The following is a 22,363-nucleotide window of genomic DNA, read 5'->3' as shown; positions in this document are numbered from 1 at the left end:
CACACACACACACACACACACACACACACACACACACTCACACACACCTTCTACATGACTCGAAATGGATGATCATCATATTCTTATAACCCAGGCAGGCAGAAGGTGCAGGGGTGGTGTGGGATAAATTGCGAATCATGCCTCCATCCTGTGGTGCAAGTCAAACTTGAAGTGTGTGTGTGTGTGTGTGTGTGTGTGTGTGTGTGTGTGTGTGTGTGTGTGTGTGTGTGTGTGTGTTTGTAGGTGGCCTTATTGTCTGGGTGTAACTATTCGTCTGCCTGTATCAATGTTTAATATGCTTGTATCCCTGTAGGTGAATTTGCGTTCACAAACACAACAAATCAGGAAATTATTCTTCGCCAAAAAAATTTTGGAAGTTGAAGCGTTCTTTTTATCAGGTTGATTTACAAACATTGCCTTGGTGTTAATTCATTCCTGAGAATGATGGTGTCATCATGAAAGTAAGTTTTCACCATTTACTAGATTGACAAAATGATTGAGACAGCAAGTTGAAAGTTTAAGGTGAACGCTCACACTCTCAATGTGGGTTTGAAATCATAAATATTCCTGCCTTTGGAGTGGACATTAAGCTGGCTCTCCTGCCTGCTGGTGTTAATTTGTGTTCGTTAAAAATTCCACTCTACCTTCCCAAAAGAATAAGCCATTGTGTGCCGGCACGCCTCGCCCAATTCAAAATTTCTGCCCTGATTGAGGGATGCTTCTGTGTAATTCCACAATGGAGTAGCGAACTCTGCGAGTAAAATGCGGGCTCTCTTTACACCTTTTGACATCGACTTGATAAGATTCATCGGATGTCTGTCTGTCTGTTTCTTCGCGTTTTTCACAAGGACCGCTGGACCAACAACCACCAAAATTTAGCACATAGACCAAGTCCACCCCGGGAATTTGTCCAAAGTGTACTTTCATCCACAACCTCAGCCTATAAAGACAATGAAGAACCATCCATCCATCCATTGGAACCATACTCTGTGCAGAGCATTGGTGCCGCCTAAACAGTCTCCTTGGCTATTGGGCACAATCCTGGATGGGTCGCCACTCCGACGCAGGACTGAAGACAAAACCACAAGACCTTTTTTTACATGCTTGGGAGATTAGAATACATTCTTGAGAAAAGACTTTCTACATGCGAGGGAGATAAGACCCCTTAAGACACCAAAGACCCTTAAGACAATTGAATTCCACAAATGCAATTAAGACACTTTAAAACCCTAAAGACCCTTTGAATCCCAAAGTTGGTTAAGATCCCTAAGACTCTTGAAGACCCCAAAGACACCGAAGACTATTTAAGACCCTTAAGTCTTTTGAAGACCCTTTCGACGCCTTAGTGCTGGAAGACCTCGAAGACCTTTTAACACCCCAATCACCTGGAAACTCTTAAGACCTCAAAGTCACTCCAGACCCCAAGGCCCCTGAACTACAGACCTATCATCTTGCTTCCAATCATCTGCAAGGTCATGGAATCCATCATCACACTTGATATGAAATCCTTCCTTTTCTCCATCAACGTCATCTCAGATGATCAATTTGGTTTCAGATCAGGTCACTCCACCTTGGACATGCTGCTTCCACTCGCCCAACAATGGATGGAGACTCTCAATGACAGACATGAGATCAAGGCCGTCTCTCTGGATATATCTCATGCTTTTGATAGTCTGCCATCCTCCGTAACTCTTCAGACTCTCTGCCTGTAGCATCAAAGGGCAACTCCACACATGGCTTACTGACTTCCTGTACTCTCGTAGTCAACGTATGGCTCTCAACGGAATCCTTTAATCTCCACTCCCTGTCAAGGCTGGAGTGCCCCAAGGCAGTGCTCTGGGCCGAGTCATATTCCTGATCTTCATAAATGATCTCTTTAACTATCTGGAGATCTCCTTTTTTCTATTTGCTGATGACTCCACCCTCTGCCGTTCGTCTGCCTGTATCACCCTCTGCCGTGACATCCCTCATCCTTCAGACAGGCGGGCTGCACCCCCTTCCCTCTCTACGGACCTTGACAAAATCACAAGATTGTCAAACACTTGGAATATGTCTTTCAATCCTGACAAATCTCACACTCTCACGATCATTCGTCAAAAGGATCATCTGGCAAACCCTCCTGGCGAATTTCTGAACATTCTTCTTGATTAAGTTCAGTCATTCAAACTCCTGGGTCTCACTATAAGCCATGAGCTTTCTTGAGCAAACCACATTTCAAAGTTGGCCTACAAAGCCATCCGCCAAATGGGCATCCTCCGTCGTACAAAGACCTTCCTTGGCACACCTGAAATCCTATCCACCGAAAAGGCTTTCATCTGTCGCTTGATTGAGTAATGAGGTCCCTTCTGGGCTGGCTCCACTGGATCACATATTGCTCAGCTTGACGCCGTGGACACCAAGGCCTTTAAGATTATTGGTATCTCCCGCGATGAAGCCGAGTCTATGAGCCGATCACATCGCCATTGTAGACAGTACAGTGGTCTCTGTGTTCTCTCACCTCCTTTCTGGTCTTGTACCCTCTCTTCTTTCTGGGCATTGTCCCCCTCCCCACAGGTTTCTACGGGGCACACACGGTCCATCATCAACCCCCTTCTGGTGAAACTCCCAAAATCCAGAATCACTGCTCACCTCCATTCATTTGTTCCTCTTTTTCCACACCTGTGGAACCAACTTCCACATTCGCTTAAATTTCATGCTTCCCTTCAGGTCTTCAAGACAATTGGTCACCACCATTTCAAATCAACCCCAATCCAAAACCATGACTTTTTCTGCCCTCGTTAACCTTCACCCCAATCCATCCTCCTAAATTTCTCATTTCCCTCCCGAGAGTTTCCTTCTGTATCCATGTTGTCCACCCCATGTATCCTTTCCCACCCCTCATTTCTTCCCACACCCATTATCTGTCCAAGTCTGCCTCTAAATTGACCTTCAACTCTGCTGTTGGTGTTTTCCTCCCCTCTCAACAGTTCATTTTGTTCTGTTGTGTCCTGATCTGTTCAACATACTAATACTAGCTTTTCCACGAGCCTCGACTATGTATACAAAAAACAAAACCTTATTTATTTCACAAAAATTTACCAACCTAAAAAGAACCAAGGCAAGAAAGTCCACAACATCTCTGTTGTCAAGTAAAGTGACTCGCACGAGGAATATCCTCCTGGAGAAGATGAAGAGCTGCATCAAACATGAGTAAAACTCCAAAAGCAACCGGGTATATTATTCGATCACTTCGTCCATATTCGTAAGTAGACCATTGACAACCCAGCTACCAACAATGGCTCATGGACACGACATTGGCAGCGTCAGGTATGCGACTCAACGAAGGTTGATCACGCATTTCCCATCGAAAACCATGTCTCTGAGCTGTCGAGTTCTGGCTTAGATTCCCATCATATGTAGGAGAGAGCACCACCCGCCAGGGGATACCCATCACTTGATCGGGAGCACGATCAAACAAACACTGACAATAAATTCAATGATGTGCAAGTTATGAAGCCTTTAAGATAAAGACCTGGATATGGCCCAAACAACATTTCCCCATATCTAAGTTTAAATTCTATACGTTTGTGTGTGTGTGTGTGTGTGTTTGTGTGTGTGTGTCAGACAATGTGTGAATTCCACCTAGCCAAAGTGTCCGAAGCAGCAGTTTGTTCTGTCCTCTCTTTACCTAATCCCTTTCCAAATTAAGTGTTTCGCATTGATGCTGATAATTGCATTTTCATCAGCCTGATTTTAACTGGTTCGTAACAGGGGTGATTGGCTGGCATGGATGAAGCGACGGAGGAAGATGAGCCAGTGTGACCTTGACTATCATTACTGCATCATTAGTTCCACCACGGCTGGATGCGAGGAAGGACACAGCAGCGCAGACGTCTCTTTTCCAAGTCATGAAGCTTTGACCATGAATTCTTGTTCCAAAAGGAACCCACTCGGCTGACATAGTAACTGTGTGCTGAGGATATCCCTGGGGTCTGGACTGCCAATTAATTAATTAAATAAAATTTCAAAATGTTATTTGCATTCAACATCTCACCTTCATATACATAAAAGTTCAGGTGGAGGTGACAGGATAGATAGCTCATAGGTGTAGTGTACTCGCCTTTGAGCTGTCTAATCTGGGTTCAATTAACTGACGCCGTGCATGATAGCCATGATAAGCTGACACCGTGCACGGTGGTTTACAGGCAGGGTGTTGCATCAGTAATTACTCTGTCCATGTATGACTTTAAACCGGCTGTTCCATCTGATATAATTTACTTGTGGAGGCTAAAGAGTCCCCCCCATCCCCCCCCCTTTCACCATCCTGCACCCTCCCAATGCCTCCTCTCTAGTCCCTAACAGTGTGGACCTCAAACATCCAAGGTCTCCGCTCCAACCTGATGACAGATCTCTCAATCCAGGTCACTGCTGATAAACTGGACATCATCTGTTTAACAGAATCCTTCCTCCCACAGGATGTCCATGACTCGTTAGTGTCTCTCCCCAGCTATTGCTCTTCCAATTTGAAAGGCCCGAACCATGACCGAGCACCGGAGTTGCACTTTCCATCAACAACTCAATTGCTCACAGCCCTTGTACTGATCTGACACTGCCCAACCCCAAGGAATACCTTTGGCTGCAACTCCCCCTCTGCTCCCACCTCTTGTTCATCTGTGTGTTGGGTCGTCCTTCTCACAGTGATGACTGCATCTACATCTCTCTCTCTCTCTCTCTCTTTCAAACAAGATGGACAAACTTTTAACAACTAATCCCAACTCTCTCTTCCACATATGTGGTGATTTCAATTGTCACCATGCAAATTGGCTGGGTAGGTACCTCTCTCACTAGCCACGGCACCAGCAAAGGACTGTGGCTCCATGTTACTGACTCAATCTGTGAACTTTCCTACCCGGATTTCTCCGATTAACAAATCCTCCCTTCTGGACTTGGTTATAAAGGATATATATATATATATATATATATATATATATATATATATATATATATATATATATATATATATATATATATATATATATATATATATATATATATATATATATATATATATATATATATATATATATGTATATCTATATGTATATCTATATGTATATATATATATATATATATATATATATATATATATATATATATATATATATATATCTATATATACATATATATCTATATATACATATATATATACCTATATATACATATATATATATATATATATATATATATCTATATATACATATATATATATATATATATATATATATATATATATATATATATATATATATATATATATATATATATCTATATATACATATATATATATATATAAATATCTATATATATATATATATATATATAGATATACATATAGATATAGATATACATATACAGATATATATATATATATATATATATATATATATATATATATATATATATGTCATATGCTTCTTGGAAGTATTATGAAGGCGATTTGTGTTCTGCAGTGTTCAATTTAAGTAAAGGTTTCGAGAGGTTTAAAGGCGTATAAATAAATTAATTCTGGGTTTTACCACCGGTTTACCCAGTGTCTATGACATCATCATATCTAACGCGTTACCTTCGTTATTCGTGCCTGTTGTTTGTGTCCTTTATACCGTCACTTATTTATTTATTCGAATGCAGCCTTCGGTTGCTTGGCTGCATCATTTTCTGGGGGCACGGCTGATGCAATGCTCCTGTTACCAGGAAGCTGGAATTCATTTTACCGACCTTGGAAGGGTGATAGGCTGAGACAACCCACCTGGTGTTAATTCAACGATGCAACAGGGGCTTGAACTCAAGACCCTAATATCTTAAACCAGCCACCTTAACCAGCCTTCATGGAAGTATTACGAAGGCGATTTGTGTTCTCCAGTGTTCAAGAATATATAATAATTCATTTTAAATAAAGGTTTAAAGGCATATAAATAAATTAATTTCAGGCTTAACTACCATTTTACCTAGTAGCTGTTACATCACCCTGTCCAACACATTACATTCGTCATTCATGCCTGTTGTTTGTGTCCTTTATAATGTCCTTAAACCGACAAGTTGATTTCGGATCATTGGCATCTTCCGCGGTGAGACTGAGTCTATGGGCCTCTCACACTCTCACCGCAGGTAGATTGGTGGTCTTTCTGTCGTCCACCGTCTCATCTCCGGTCTCGCCCCCACCCCCCCCCCCCGTATTTCTGCAGGGCGCTCAATGTCTGCCAGCAACCCCCTTCGGGTAAAACTATCAAAAGCAAGAATCACTGCTCACCTTCACTCTTTCATTCCTCTTTTTCCCGCCTTTGGAATAAAGTCCCTCACTCTCTTCAATCCCATTCTTCCCTCCAGGCCTTCAAAACAGCTGTTCACCACCACCTCTTATCTTCCCCCATCCACAACCTCCATCTTTTCTACCCCCATTAATCCACCCCAAACCCACCTCCTTCAAATTCCCTGCTTTCTTCCTGAAAGTCCATGTAATGTCCATCTTGTGTTCGCCATGTTCCCTACCCCAACCCTCTCCCTTTCACAGATCTCCTAATGTCTCTGTTCCCCACTGTTTTGTCCTTCCCTCTCCCTCCCCTCTTGTCTCATGCCCCCCTTGCTGTGCGTTGTGTGTTAGCTCTCATACGAGCCTCAACAAGGTATACAAGAAAAAGAAGTTTCCTGCTTGGAAAATCTTTTTAACTTTGTTTGTCTGCAAGACAGGTAGACGGGGTAAAAATATTATCTCACTCCTCTCTGCGGCATGTGTGTTTGGACGAATTCATAGCCAAGGTACGGGAAAAATGCAGAATTGTCTTCCTATTTATGTTCCGATTCATGTTCAAAATATAACATTCCATTCAAATAAGTCGTTCCTCGATCTTAAGCTGACGATCATGAACTGATCTGACGGAAGGATGGACATGAACCGATTGCTTAACCCCGCTTTTCGCTTCACGTGCACAGGGTAATTACGTCACAAAAGCCTTTTTGGGGGTCACAAAACGATTCAAACAAATATTAGTGAAATGCAGTATTTTTAATATTGAGCTTCCACTCTGAACCTGGGAGGTCAGTGGTTCGAATCCTGTCCAAGTCATTCCAAAAACTTTACAAAACGGTACGTGTTGCTTCCTTGCTTGATGCTCAGCATTTAAAAAGTATAGAGCGCGGACACACAACCGAGGGTTGACAACCATCGGCTTCATGGGCCCAATGGCCTCCTGTGCCGAAGTTCCTGGAAGGGGAAATCATAACAATGCCCCCCCCCAGACCGATGACGTCATGACTTTAAATCACAATGCATTGTGGAATAATTATAGCTCAGGTCAGGTGTTTCAAAATGGCGGACGTTCGATTTCTGTTAATGAAGATAAAGATCGGGTTTGGTGATTGCTGACAACGAGCCAGTTGATCTGTGAAGGTCGTGAACGACAATTACAGAAGAATGTGTCATTTTGGCTGCCTCACTTCCTAATTACCTCGATTACCTTCAAGTACCAAACGCCAACCTTCAGGATCCTTTTGGCAGGAAGAAGACGGTGTATGGCTGGGTGTCCAAGTTATTAGGAAAATAACGACAGGGTTAACAAAAGTTATCATGTGTAATGATAACCATGTGACACACTCTCACATAATTCATTCATTGGGTGGTCGCTAGACTACCCTTATTCCCAGGTTTTCCGTCTGTCTGTTTGTTTGTTTGTAATGGACAGCTCTGGAGGCCAGAGGAGTCGACCGATTTTGATGAAACTTGACTGGTAGGTTCATACCAGGATCTAGTTGTATGCTTTTGAGCACCGTTGTTATGGACACCACCGTTGCCGAGCAATGGGACTTTGAAATTTTTGAAAAAAATCCGAATTTTATTTTTCCCGAAAATCAAAAATCGGCTTCCGCGCTTTTATGCGCACTATAATCAACCTCTTTGTCAAAAACTTTCAGCCAGATCCATCAAAACTGTATGACTAGTATGCAATTATATTACTATATGCTTTCACCCCAACGTTCGTGTTGGGATTCCCTAACTAGGCTTGGGCTAGGGAATTCCCTAGGCTAGGGAATCGAACACAAATGATGAATGGACAGTTGCTCGTCATGTTCCTGTATGGAACAATGAACGGCAAAAATGCCATCTGATGTGTTCTCTTATCGACATATTTCAAATTCGCCTTAGTCTCGCGACCACCCATGTCGCCTACCGGCTTGTAGAATATACTTTCTACCAGGAATGTATGTATTACAGTACAGTATTTACAAAAGTAAACACTGTATAACATCAATACAGGTTGAGTCACCTTTGAGTCAAATAAAAAAAAAATTTGATAATTTAATTACAATGGAAGCATGGAGGGTGATGTAAGGTGGGCTGTCTTCTTCTTTGGTCGTCTTCATGTGCAGCACAAGGCCGTGGGGTGGCATCATTGGCCGAGGGCATGGCTGTGTCACTGATGCAATGCCCAATGTAGGGTATGGCAGGATTTTTTTGGAATTTGGCCATGGTGCCAGCGATAGCTCGCGTACTGTTTGCGAAGGACACCGTGAGATCTTTAACTTCCACCAACTAATGTCAGCAGACGGGACGCCCAGTTTAACGTCCATCCGAGGGACCAGCACACACATTGATGAATCACTCTGCCTATGAAACACCGGAATGACAGTTTATAGCTGGGTCGGGACTCAAACCTCGGCTCGACAAACAGCTCAGAGGCCATCCTGCAAGGCTAGTTGGGCAGTTCAGGAGCATCTTATAAAGGTGCAAGAGCACAGGGGTTTACATTGAGACATCCCCTCTGGCATCCATTCTTAACCAATGATATTATGTGTTACCTCGTCGGCACTCACAACGTTATGAGGCCAAATTGCCACGAATAGCTAATAATGTGGACGATCCAATGAACCGCAGTTTCCCATATTATTGAAAAGTTCGCTTGGTAACTTTTGACGAGGCCTTTAACGTTCGATAAACAGAGACCTTTTCAAACGTTTCCACACTTTGAAATGTATTGACTCTATCTTTAAAAATTACCCTCTTTCAGTGCCAGTGACATTAACGATGTGAATTATTAAGCTCAAAACAGCATAGCACCAGGGGACATTCTTGCAGTCAGAGAGCCTATATAAAGCTGGGCTGCAGTGCAGGTTCACATGAAGGTAAAGCCACGAGCAAAGGGGGTTAGTGGGGGTGATGGAGACGGGGGCTATGCACCCCAACAGCATGGCAAGTCAATTCCATACCAAGAACCAAACCACTGGTACTCGTTATTCAGCTCACAGCTACAAAAGGGTGCTGTCAAGTCGATGCCTGGTCAGAATCTAGGATGGAGTCCTTCGTTCATATAAAAGAAGCATCAAAGCTTTTTTTTGTGTATTTTTGAACCTTCGAAATATCTCATTAATCTGCAAAGAGAGACATGTGGGTTAATCTTCTGCATCTTGAAGCAATGGCAAATATCCCTGTTCTAATTGGCCTTCCTTATAAACTGTTGGCCATACCTATCACATCCATTTCTATAATCACTGGCCAATCCATCTTTTCACCAACATTCCACAAACCCCCCCCCTTAGTTACCCACATTTTCTCTCACCATTTACCCTTAGTCCTTCCTCATAATTGCCCTTACCCTCTTGCCCTTCCCACTAATCATTATATTCTTCCCTCGCCTTCTCTATTACTTATTCTCACTCCCTCGACAGAGGCCCCACACGCTCTCTCTGCACCCTTTGAAAGGTGCCTGGGCTCGGGAATTGAACCGAAGCGAATCTAAGTGTGCAAATCCATGGCGTGAGGCGCTTGGCTGACGCTTTCTGCTTGTCCAGGCACTTTTGTTCAGGACCTTCCATTAAGTCGCCCGCAATGGCGAAAAATTTAACTCTCTCCGAACCATTAAGTGGTGGAAACAGTGATTGTGGGTGATGTGGGGGTGACTGATAGTTTTTTTGGGGGGGGAGGGGGAGGGGCTTGAATGTAGGAGGTCATATAATTGGTGGTGGGTAGGTTGTTAACCCCTTAACAGGATGCTGGACTCGAAGGTCGACGAGAGGAACATACATTAGATCCATGACAAGGCCACAATGTGAAAGATAGTGTGATAGTGATCGTAGAGAGAGATGGAATATTCTACATTTCGTGATTAAACAATTGGAGTCATTTGTTTATTGTCTCTGATCAATTATAGTCTCTGATGTCCAGTGTCTTATCATTTAGGTCACACTAACATTGAACCTGTCACTTCACTGACGGTAGTTGAACAACATAACGTAAATATGTTACAATGCAGTAGTACAGTTTATTGACCGTCCATATTTACCCCCATGCTTTTTGAAAAAAAACTAGGGGTGAATATCTATATCCATACTATATATATGTATATATATATATACAATCTCCACCAGTGGGTGGGTCTGTCAATTTTTGGAGGGACTTTCCAGTTCAGGGAGGGGCTTTCCAGTTCAGGGAGGGGCTTCAAAAATAAAATCGCCGCCATTTTGTTTGTCCTGTGTCACCTCTTTTGTAAGGCTCACACTTTCTTGCACTCTCACGGCTTTATCTTAACTCCAATTCGATATCTGATTTCATTTTTCATGGTAGCTAAGATGTTTTAAGACTTGGCTTCAAAAACGGGAAGAAAATTGGACAAAACTAATCATTTTAAGACAAAAATGCATTTTCAGTGAAATTAAGGCCTGCTATATAATGTCCAATCAGATTCCCTCACGGCTTTATCTTAACTCAAATGCATCATCTGATTCCATTTTTGTAGCTGCTAAGATAGTTTCAGTTTCAGCAAAATGTGAGAAAATCGGACGATTATTGACGTTTATACACAAAAATGCATTTGAATAGCCGTTTTGAATGTATCTTGTTGGATGCGATGTAGGTAGAAGGTGCAGTGAGGGAGAGAAAAGGAGGGCGAGGTGGAGAAGAGTGAGGGGAGGGTTCACTGCTGGGGGATTAGTTATAATATCCGTTTTGAATGCATCTACTCAGATGTGATGGAGTGAGGGGGAGTAGAAAAGGGATGGGGAGTAGAAGAGGGAGGATAGGGTTCCCTGTTCGGGATTTAACTGGAGTCTAATTGTATTTTTGTCATGTTCCCGGGGGCGTTTATAAAGGGTTTTTTTTAATCAACAATGTTGAGGCTCGTATGAGAGCTAACACATAGAACAGATAACAAGGGGAGCAGGAGACAAGAAGGGTGGGAGAGGGAAGCACAGAAGAGTGGGGAACAGAGACATTAGGAGATCTGTGGGAGGGAGAGGGATGGGGCGGGGAACATGGGGAAAACAAGATGGACATTACAGGGACTTTTCGGTCCTTACACGACAGGGACTTTCAGGAATGAAAGCAGAGAATTTGAAGGAGGTGGGTTTGGGGTGGATTAGCGGGGGTAGAAAAGATCATGGTATTGGATGGGGAAAGACAAGAGATGGTGGTGAACAGCTGTTTTAAAGACCTGGAGGGAAGAGTGGGATTGAAGAGAGTGTGGGAGATTGTTCCAAAGGCGGGGAAAAAAAGAGGAATGAAAGAGTGAAGGTGAGCAGTCATTCTTGCTTTTGGTAGTGATAACTCTTTTCGGCAAGTTTACGGCGAGTAATAACTCTTTTCCAACTATATAATTAAACAATACTTTGAAAAACTTTGTACGTAATGGATTGAATAGGTGGACCAATGATGGAATCCAATATTTATGAATAACGTCTGGTTTTAAGTAATTTTTAATTTGGGAAGTAAAGTGTATTCAATGTCCGTCAAGGCAGGTTCTCCCCACACTCAAGTCAATTCTCCAAAAGTCAATCAAGTCAAGGCAGAAGTAAGTCACTCCATACCCTCCCCCACCCCTCACCCCCGACCTCCCTACTCTCCCACCTGCAAGATCCTCTCCCCCTCCCCCTTCTTCCATGTGCAGTGCACATCAAGGTCCGCCAACAACCCCCTTCTGGTAAAACTACCAAAATCACGAATCACTGCTCACCTTCACTCTTTCATTCCTCTTTTTTCCCATCTTTGGAATAAACTCCCTCACTCTGTTCAATTCCATTCTTCCCTCCAGGCCTTCAAAACAGCTGTTCACCACCATCTCTTATCATCCCCCATCCAAATCCTCGATATTTTCTACCCCCGTTAATCCACCCCAAGCCCACCTCCATCAAATACCCTGCTTTCCTTCCTGAAAGTCCCTGTAATGTCCATCTTGTTTACCCCATGTTCCCCACGGTTTTGTCCTTCCCTCTGCCACCCCTCCTGTCTCATGCCCCCTTGCTGTGCGTTGTGTGTTAGCTCTCATATGAGCCTCGACAAGGTATACAAAAAATAAATAAATAAAATAAAAAACGAGTATAACATTGGTTCTTCAAGTCACCTTTCTTGTTCGCAATGTGGGTGTTAAAGACCCTGTGGTTTCTTATGTCAGGGTCGATATCCCAGCCAAGTTCCAAATCCTGCATGTGGTTCATGGATTAGCATTGAGGATCTCTACAACATGACATTCAATTCAAACTGCAAAAACAAACAAACAAACAAACAAACAAACAAGTGTTTGGAAGAACATGGCACAAGCACGTACTCAAGCTTACTTTAGATTTTTACCCCAACACTGATTCTCATGTACCATACTGTGTTTCTTGACAAGGGTTACACTGGGTGGTTTGCCATTGCCTTCCCAGCAGTAGTTAGGGCAGGAATTTGTAATTTGTTCATGGTGCTGGCGATAGCTCGCCTACACTTTGCGAAAGGGCCCAGAAGATCTATAATGTCCACCAACTACTTCCAAGCATTTCGACACCAGAATCATTCCAAATTGCCTTGACAGCACAGAGGCAGCCATACTTGCAGGATATTCTACTTTGAAGGTTATCCCATCCTTAAGGACGATTTACAGCTATTTGAGATGAAAACTCAGATGACGTCATATATTATTAGGCTTCTAATCATCGGTTTGTTTCTTGGAAAATGAACATCATTGATCTAGGGACAGGCACATGATCGTTATAATCATCTGTTTGGCATTTCTCAGCAGTTTGTCCTGGTGTTGATAGAAATGAGTCAGATGAGTGACAAAAAAAATGTCCTGTAGGCTCCACCATGTGATCATCGACCAGAGGCATAAAGTGTGTGCTCTTTGTTGTTCGTCCACACTGAGTGTTTTTAAGGGGAATGAGTTGCACACATAATGTGCATACATTACATCCTTTTGTTATCAGTTCATGTGCATACATTAATCATGTTTAGGATGCCTTTTATAAGCGTCTTCAACGGTCAAACTAAAAATGCTGTTCAATTAAGATGCTCGTTTGATAAGTTTACCACTAAATGGCCATTAAAATATATTGTAAACCGATTTTTTTTCCAGTTTAATAATCACATGAGTTCCCTGAAAAAGAGCTGAAACACAGGAGGAGGCCATTCGGCTCTTTAACCCGATGCAATGGTTGCCAAGATATGGTCGTTTGTCTGTGATCCATCCTTTTTGCATTGTGTCAAGCAATGATGCAGCACGTACCTTTTTAAAGCCTTCCATATGACTCAGCCGGTGTTCAAACCATCGACCTCCCAGACTCAGAGAGGTCTCTAGGTCCTCAGGGATGCTCTAACCATGACACACCACCAACTCTGATAAAAAGTATTTTTAAAAAAATTTCTTTCCACCAATGAGCATAATTTCAGGGGTTGTACTCCCGAAGTTAAGAAATTTTATATGTGCACCCTTATTATAATTCACGGACTGGTGTTTGTTTGTTTGTTTGTCGTACTACTCCTTCTACATTTCTGGGCCAATTACATCGAGACTTGTTACATAGGATCAGGTCAGGTCAGGTCAGGTAGGGGAGTATGCGCCAAGGCAGTGCGTCGCTGCGTCCACTTTCCACCTGTACTCCAGGGACTTCCATCCGGCCATCCCCCAGGCATATGCCTGACCCATCCCCAACACCTTGAGATGCTGATTAACCTGCTGCAACCACGAGGCACGTGGTCCGCCCATTGGCCTCCTCCACTCACGAGACTCCCTCGCTGAGAGAATCTGGTGAGCAAGATCAGCATCAGGAAAACGAGCCACATGTCCATACAGCTGCAGCCGACGCTCACGGACTATGCAGGGAACAAATCTCATTTGAGTCTCTCTCAGCAACCGCTCGTTGGACACAAAGTCCAACCAGCAGTAGCCAAAGATTCTCTGAAGAGACCTGGTACCAAATGAATTAAGTCTCCATCTCAGATCCCTGGTGAGAGTCCAAGTCTCACATCCATAGAGCAAGACTGGAAGCACCAAGGACCTGAAGACTCAGACTTTCGTCCTCCCGCACAGGAACCGATAGCGCCACACTCCATGCTCCAGTGTAGCCATGACTCCCCAGGCCCGACCCAGCCGTCTGTTGACCTCTGGCTCACAGCCAGCAGAGACATGAATATCACTGCTAAGGAAAGTGAATCGCTCCATGACCTCAACATCTTCATCACAAACAGGTACAGACAGGACAGCAGCATCCAATACGTCATTGATAGCCTGTATCTTAGTTTTGACCCAGATAACCCGTAATCCCAGCCGCTCCGACTCCTCATTCAGCACCTTGAGGATCCCCATAAGGATGTCTAGAGTCTCCACAAAGATGACTGCATCATCTGCGAAATCAAGATCAGAGATCTGATCTGATCCCAAATGATGCACCACAGCTTGATCTCTCCGACATCCTCCCCAGATTCCAGTCCAAACAAATGCTGAAAAATGGGGGGGCCAGTACGCACCCCTGACAAACTCCGGAAACAACTGGAAATATGTCAGAGATGGTACCACCACATCTCACAGCACTCTCAGTACCAGTGTATAGTGCAGACATCAGATTGATCAGTTTTGGTGGCACCCCTCGAAAACCAAGAATCCTCCAGAGGGCATCCCCGATTCACTGAATCAAACGCTTTGCAGATATCAACATAGGCTGCAAGCAGCTCCTGCTGAAACTCTCGTCTGCGTTTGGTGAGGACACGAAGAGCAAGGATACGGTCAATCATTGACCTCTTTGGTGTAAAGCCTGACTGTTCTGGATGCTGGTGCTCAAGTAGATGGTGGTGAACCCTATCAATAATTATCTGAGCAAAGACCTTGCCCAACACTGAGCAGTGTCACCCCTCAGTAGTTGTTGCAGTCTTGGCGATCACCCTTCCCTTTCCAGAGAGGGACAACAAGTCCCCTCTTCCAGTCAGTTGGGATGATGTCTGTGTTCCAGGCAGAGCACAAAACTGCCTGCAATGACATGAGTACAGCATTTCCACCAGCCTTGAGAAGTTCAGCATGGATGCCACAGATCCCAAGAGCTTTAACTCATTTCAATCGGTTCACCGCAGTCTGTTTCCACAAACGAAGGTGGACCACAGTTGATTGGAGGGTCACTAATAGGGATTGTAACATCCCTGACATCCAACTCGACAGCTGGTGGATGAGCCTGGAACAGCCTCTCAAAGTAACCAGCCCAGCAGGCCTTCACTTCGGACTACTCTGTCAAGAGCCCACCATCCTCTGCTATAACTGTAGTGCACCGAGGAACGGGCTTGGAGAAACGCAATGTGCGAATTTCCCTCTAAGCAGGATGAGAATCACGTGACCACAGGTGATACTCTACACCCTCACAGATTCCTCGCACATAGCCCTCCTTGTCCACTCTTAGTGCACGTACAGTTTTACGCCTCAGCTCCCTGAACAGCTCAGCTCTGCCATTCACCCTGTCCCTGCGACTCTGGTCAATGGTACCTCGTGTCACTTGAGAGACAAAATTCTTCTTTGCCCGATGGTGATTTCCAAGACATCCACCGGCAACATCAAGGACGGTGGTCTTGAAGGCGCTCCACAACTCTTCAGGACCCCCCAAAGCACCCAGACCCCCCAAATCTCTACTCACCCTGTTCACAACTCCTCAGCTCCCCTTTCATCATTGAGCTTGCCAACATCCAGCATAGGCTGGGATGGTATCATTCTCCTGGATTTCAGCTGCAACTTCCGAGTTGCTTCAACAACCCTGTGGTCAGTATTGAGGAACTGAGCACTCCGGTAGACCCTGCAGTTCTGGATTATCCTCCAGCGACCGTCAATGAGGACATGGTCAATCTCCTTTGCCACACCACCAGCATTTTCAATGCCAAGTCCAGCGATGAGCTTGTGTGCACTGAAACCATGAACCAGCCACCCTAAGTCCAAGACTTCTTGCAAAGTCAAGGAACATCATGCTATCTGGTTCACAGTTCCAGACCCATGGGGACCAATACATGTCTCCTAACCATCCCTATCAGTTTCAGACGATGAATTGAAATCCCCCAAGTCAAGAAGAGTGTCTCGCCTGGGGCAATGATCATCCACAGACTCGAGCGTGGCACAGAATGCATCCTTCATGGTGAGATCAGTCGGAGCATAAACAGAGACCAGGGAAATGACACCCAAGGAGTGACGAATCCTTAGTCTCATAATATGCTCGTTGACCGGTGTTACCTCAATTATCATTGGAGTCAGCTTATTGGACACAGCTACAGCAACTCCTTGGGAATGGCAACCATCAGAGCGACCAGACCAATAAATAGTAGGTGTAACCACCCACCATTATCTCTCCGCAATCCGATCTCCGAACCTCAGAGAGAGCTGCAATACCAATGTCCAAACGCTTGAGCTCAGATGATAACAGAGACAGGTGATCATCCTCTCTTTGGGATAGGGAATTCCAGGCACCCACCCGAAGGAACTGCCTCAGGTTAATCCATGGAGATCGCCGTCTGGTGGATGACACCTCAGCACCTCCCCGACACACACTATCGCAATCTGACCCAGGGATGTTACCCCATGGTTTCCCTCCTACCATTAAAGATTGGGGGTCCCGAAGGCTTTGCCCCAATCCAACCATCTGGTGAGCTGCCCTGCGAAGGGAAGCTGCACAGAAGGTACTCCCACGGAGTGGGTTTTCACATTTTTTTTGTGCTTTTCGTATGTTTTGTGGAATGAAGGGTTTTATGGTGGCTGGAGTGCAAATCTTGCCACCAACCTCCGAATGAGAAGTAACCTAACTGCAGGTGGACGTCCGCAAACACAGTTGGGCACTATATATGGATGGCCGTTGGCTCACAAGGAGCTCCTCCATCCTTTGACAGGTTTTGTTTTTAATCTTGGTGTCCATATCCAAACACCCTCCTCACCAAGAAACTTTGTGGGGGAGACGGCTTAGTTGCCGACAACCCGACCATGGAACAAGTGAGTACAGGTTTACACGGTACCTGTAGCAAGTTGCAGATCTAATCTGACCTGACCTGACAAAAGGTTCAGCATGACCCCAATTAATGTACAGGGGTGTTTTTATCTTTGCCGGTGGTCTTGAGGGCGTGAGGGTGGGGGCACAAATTAATTATTGACGAAAATGTGTATCGTGTATCTCCGCCTCCAGGTGGGGGTGGGTATTACAAGTCTCCACCATTTGCAGTGCAGCATTCCTATCCCCACGTTTTCCAGTGCAAGGAGGTATTTTGAATTATAAGCAGTCGGTATGTTTTTGTTTCATGCACACAACTTCATGGGTTGTTTTTTTTGCAGACACAGAGCTGTCAGTTGCCTATCCAGCACCGAAATAAAGGTATGCATCAGAAGAACGTGTTGCATGCATGGAACAAGATCGCCCGTGGGGCAAGTACTCTGCTCGTGGATATTAATTTTGGTGAGTCTGCGTGTTAGATACTACAAGTTGTCTTTCATCAAACAAACGACTTTTATCAGGTGTGTCGATTTAGGGTCATCTTTGGAATCTGGCAAAATGGCAGAATTGAATTACGCATCCCCACCCGCCTTTCTCTCATTTGTGCAAGACCTTTTCCTCCCCGATGTATCCGCAGGTACAGCCAACGATGCCCGGCCCTCTCTGGCTAGACCCCTAGTGAGCTGTGCCATCAGTTAACCAGATTCATTCCGGGAGCCACTTGGGATCTCTTTTCTCTCCTTCCTTATCCTTTCCTTTTGATGTTCAAATTTCTTTTCATAATCAAGATTTCAGATTTATAAGCAACGATAATTTAGTGATTGGAGACTAAATTGTGATTAAACATCTTAAACACTTCTCGCTAGCACAAAGTGCAGACATTCTCAAAGGATGCTTGAGTGATTGTCAAAGTGTAAAGTAGGCACTATAATCAGGAAAAGGATTTTTATTATCCTTTTTCATAATGGGATCAAAGGTTCATCCTTTCGTGTGTTGAATCAAAGAAAAAAGAAAGAAATAAATTTGCTTGTAGATATTAAAATTTTCCATCTTCTTTTCATCGTCCTTCATATGCATTGGCATCATATTGGACAAACCCTGAGGCAAGGCAAGAGGGCTCAAACTCCTTATTTATGTTGAGAGCTCATGACCCTCAACCCATCCCATTAAATCCATGCTTTTTGTTCCAGACAATGAATCATCACCGGTTGAATTACATGACAGACGAAGGGTCCTACACATCCCCATTCATATGGCCATCTTAATATTAGATAGCACATGCAATAAGAGACATGGGAAGTCAACGTAGAAAAGAAAGGAAAGGAAAAGAAAATGGAGGTAAGAAGAATTAACGGATGGAAATGTGGGGTTCATGGTGAGGTAGGTGGCACATGCATGATTAATAAATGGTATCTCGGCCCCTAAATCCTGTACTTTTTGAACCCTTCTTCCGCTCTTCCTCACCGAGTCGCAATGAAAGTCACCAAAGTCGTCCTGAATCCAAAAAAAGTTCTCAAAAACTGTTTTCGTCTGTTTATGAATGCGCAAGCTACATATTGTGATCAAACAAGGATGTAGTATTTGATGGAATCATCAAGCCAAAATCCCTTTGCTACTTTTTTTTTAAGCTGTCAGAAGTGAAAACAACACCTGGCTGAAGGTTCTTTTTGGACAATGACAATGTTATTGTGCACCTACAGAGAATAAGAGCATATCAACAGAGAAAGTAAACAGAACGGTGAAAGTTGATGTGATGGCTTTGTGTTGAGGACGCTTCACCGGCATCTTGGAAGCTGTGTATACAGATCCAGTGGAATGGATCCGTATTGGGAATTACAAGCTTTGGATAACACTCATTTCGTTCTCAGATTGAAAGCAAAAAACTCAGTTGGCTCAATAAATTTATGAGATGTGAAAATCAAAGATTTTTTTAAAGTATATTGGTTGGTCGATTTTGTCACTCTGTCTGTTTGTTTGTTTGTTTATCGCCTACGGGTCACAATTCGTAACCGATCGTCATGAAACTTGACCAAGTTGTAGAGATAGTCTCAACTGAGAAGCCTATTGATTTTGAGGTCAAAGGTCATCTTAAGGTCCGATTTCTAAAATCGTCATTTTTTCATCCGATTGACTTGAAATTTGAACAAGATTTGAAAATTGCATCACTGAATTAGGAAAACAACTATTTTTTTAGGTCAAAAGGTCAGCTCAAGGTCAAACTTCTAAAATCATTAATTTTTATCTGAAAAATCGTCAATTTGCATCCAATTGACTTGATTATTAAACAACAATTGCATCGCACATATTTTCATACATTTCATGCCCCCCCCCCCCCAATATTTCCGCAGGCCGCTCAAGGTCCACCATCAACTCTCTTCTGGTAAAACGACCAAAATCACGAATTACTGTTCACCTTCTCTCTTTTTTCCCACCTTTGGAATAAACTCCCACACTCTCTTCAATCCCATTCTTCCCTCTAGGTCTTCAAAACAGCTGTTCACCACCATCTCTTATCTTCCCCCATCCAAAACCTCGATCTTTTCTACCCCCGTTAATCCACCCCAAACCCACCTCCTTCAAATTTCCTGCTTTCCTTCCTGAAAGTCCCTGTAATGTCCATCTTGTATACCCCGTGTTTCCTACCCCATCCCTCTCCCTTCCACAGATCTCCTAATGTCTCTGATCCCCACTTTCCTCCTTCTCTCTCCCGCCCTTTTGTCTAATGTCCCCTTTGCTGTGCATTGTGTGTTAGCTCTCATACGAGCCTCGACAATGCATAAAAATGTACAAAAATATGTATAAAAAAAAATAATCGCCGACAGGTCACAATTTTAAACCAATTTTCACGAAACTTCACCACGTGGTACACTTTGTCATAAGCAAGAAGCCTGTTGTTTTTGAGCTCAAAAGGTCAACAACCTTGTCAATTTTCTGGAATTGTCAATTTTAATCCGATTTACCAGAAATTTGAACAGGATTTGCATATTTGGTCATTTAATTCAACCAGCAATTATTTTTAAGTTCAACTTTGGCCACAGGCCAACATCGGCCAAAGGTGAACACTGTCAAATTCCTAAAATTGGCAATTTTCATCTGATTGACTTGAAATTTGAAGAGGAGTTGCATATTTGGTCATTTAATTCAACCACCAATTATTTTTGAGGTCAACTTTGTTTATGGATTTTGCAAGTATCGTGCTCCGCATGACGTCTGTCTTGTTTTAAGTATTTGGATGCAGCTTGTGGCTGCTTGGTTACATCACTTTCTGGAAGCACAGCTGTACCCACTGATGCAATGCCCCCTGTTCTCAGCACACTGGTACTTTTTTTCCCAACCTCAGAAGGATGACAGGCTGTGTCAACCCACCTGGTGATAATTCAGCAGGACAACAGGGGCTTGAACTTAAGACCCTAATATCTTAAGCCAGCTACCTCAACCATTAAGCCAACACCAGGCGAGCTCAATGATGATCTTCAGGGAGTAAAGTAATCTGTGGGCTCCCCTCGTCTGGTCTGTATGTGGCACCAGTCGTTGCTTTGTGGGTGACTCTTTGAAGCTATCATGGCAACTTGTGATGGACATTCCTTGTGAAAAGGCAATACCATCGAAAATCCACCTCAAAGCTTTTAATGCAGGTGTGCATTCGAACACAGAAATAAATCCTAATAACTCCATGAAAGGAGATTTGAAAAATTATAAGTAAGCCTTTGCACATCATCCATTTGTTTTTTGTTTTTTCAGATAACGATGTACTTATTGATCGTAAAGCCTAAAAGGTGTCGATTTGCATTTGTCACTTTTGGACAGGAAAACCTGAATTTTTTGTAAAATAATGCATCCATCCATCCATTTGTGTACAACAGTTGGTTGCATCATTGCTGGGAGCTTGGCTGGTGCCGTGCACACCTCCAGGTCAGGGCAACAACTTGTAATTCCGTCAGGGTGTCTCATCTACTCTTCGTTGAAACACTCCCACCATAAGATCTTAAAGAGCGAAATCCTCTTCAAACAAAAAATAAATCTCCTTGTTGAACGAGAGCCTTGTTGGCAGGGCAGCCATACTGATGAGGCTCGAGTCTGACATTGCAACTGCTCAGTGGTCTTCGTCCAGGACTGTGTAGGCGTCCTGTGCAGGTATCCCCCCAAGATTAGGGGGTCATCACGTGATTGTAATATGCAGATGTTGAAAACTAACCTGATTTTGAGGATACTTAACAGCTTGCAAATGATGTCTGCCTGGAGAGAACTCGATGAAGATTCTTTTGTTGGTCGAAACGTTGAACTATGCCCGCTGATCAGCGATACAGTATACCGTACACTAATTAGTGGTTCCTCAATGCTGGACAGGTCCCCAAATCAACATCACATCCGATGAACGGCACAACAGTCTGCCCGCAAAACACCACTACGAGAGTTCATTGCTTGGTTGAGAATTGAACCCAGACTAAACCGATCATTGTCACGTACTACCTCTGTATCGTCCTGTCACACAAGAAATGTGTTATAAATCATCATTGTTATCACACACATTTCTGATTTTTTTTTCCTGTCTATTTGAGGCTTCTCCAGGTGAATCATCCCTATAACCTAGGAATCACACTCAAACAGGTGTTGTTTATGGGTGGTAAGCCTTCAACAAAGGAGGAGTGGAGAATTAATTACCTCTGTCACCGAAGGTGGGTCGAGGTTATGGTTTCACCACTGTCTGTTTGTCTGTGAGCAGGATATCTCAAAAAATTGTGGACGGCTTTGGACGAAACTTCATGGACAGGCTGAGTGTGTGACAAGGACGAATTGATTAGATTTTGGTCAAAATCTGCATCCGGAACTGAGAATTTTAAAAGTTATTCTTCACCATCAAAAGATAGGGCCAACAACGATATATTGTTGTGGGCCGGGGTGAGGCGGGGATAAAGGACCACTAGGTGGAGCAGTAGAGTCATCTCCCACTGAACACCCGGAATTTAGGTCGTGACAATCGGACAACTCCAAAGGTCACGGGTCCCTTCACGGACCGTGGTCGCCAGTACTTCGACGGCGTGGGGTAGGGTTAATTGCCTAATTTCAATATACCTAAGTACCCACGTTGTCCAACTACCGGGGAAAACCACACCCTCGACCGACTTTGTCCGAACCGAGTCGC

General features: G+C 43.7%; 1 long non-coding RNA gene across 1 annotated transcript in view; it reads left to right on the top strand.

Annotated features, from left to right (window-relative positions):
• The window catches only part of LOC147021267 (uncharacterized), a 106,500-nt gene extending 87,094 nt beyond the window's left edge, over positions 1-19,406 (top strand). The window contains exon 3 of the long non-coding RNA XR_015060733.1: positions 17,562-19,406. This is a non-coding gene — a long non-coding RNA (uncharacterized LOC147021267). The remainder of the gene's footprint in view (positions 1-17,561) is intronic.
• Positions 19,407-22,363: the final 2,957 nt, after the last annotated feature.

Source organism: Eptatretus burgeri, chromosome 8 (assembly GCF_056783735.1).
Source record: "Eptatretus burgeri isolate ZD-2024b chromosome 8, Ebu_testis_v1, whole genome shotgun sequence".
NCBI classification, from domain to species: Eukaryota; Metazoa; Chordata; class Myxini; order Myxiniformes; family Myxinidae; genus Eptatretus; species Eptatretus burgeri.
The sequence above is the reverse complement of the archived record's forward strand: the minus strand, read 5'-3'. Positions and strand labels throughout refer to the sequence as shown.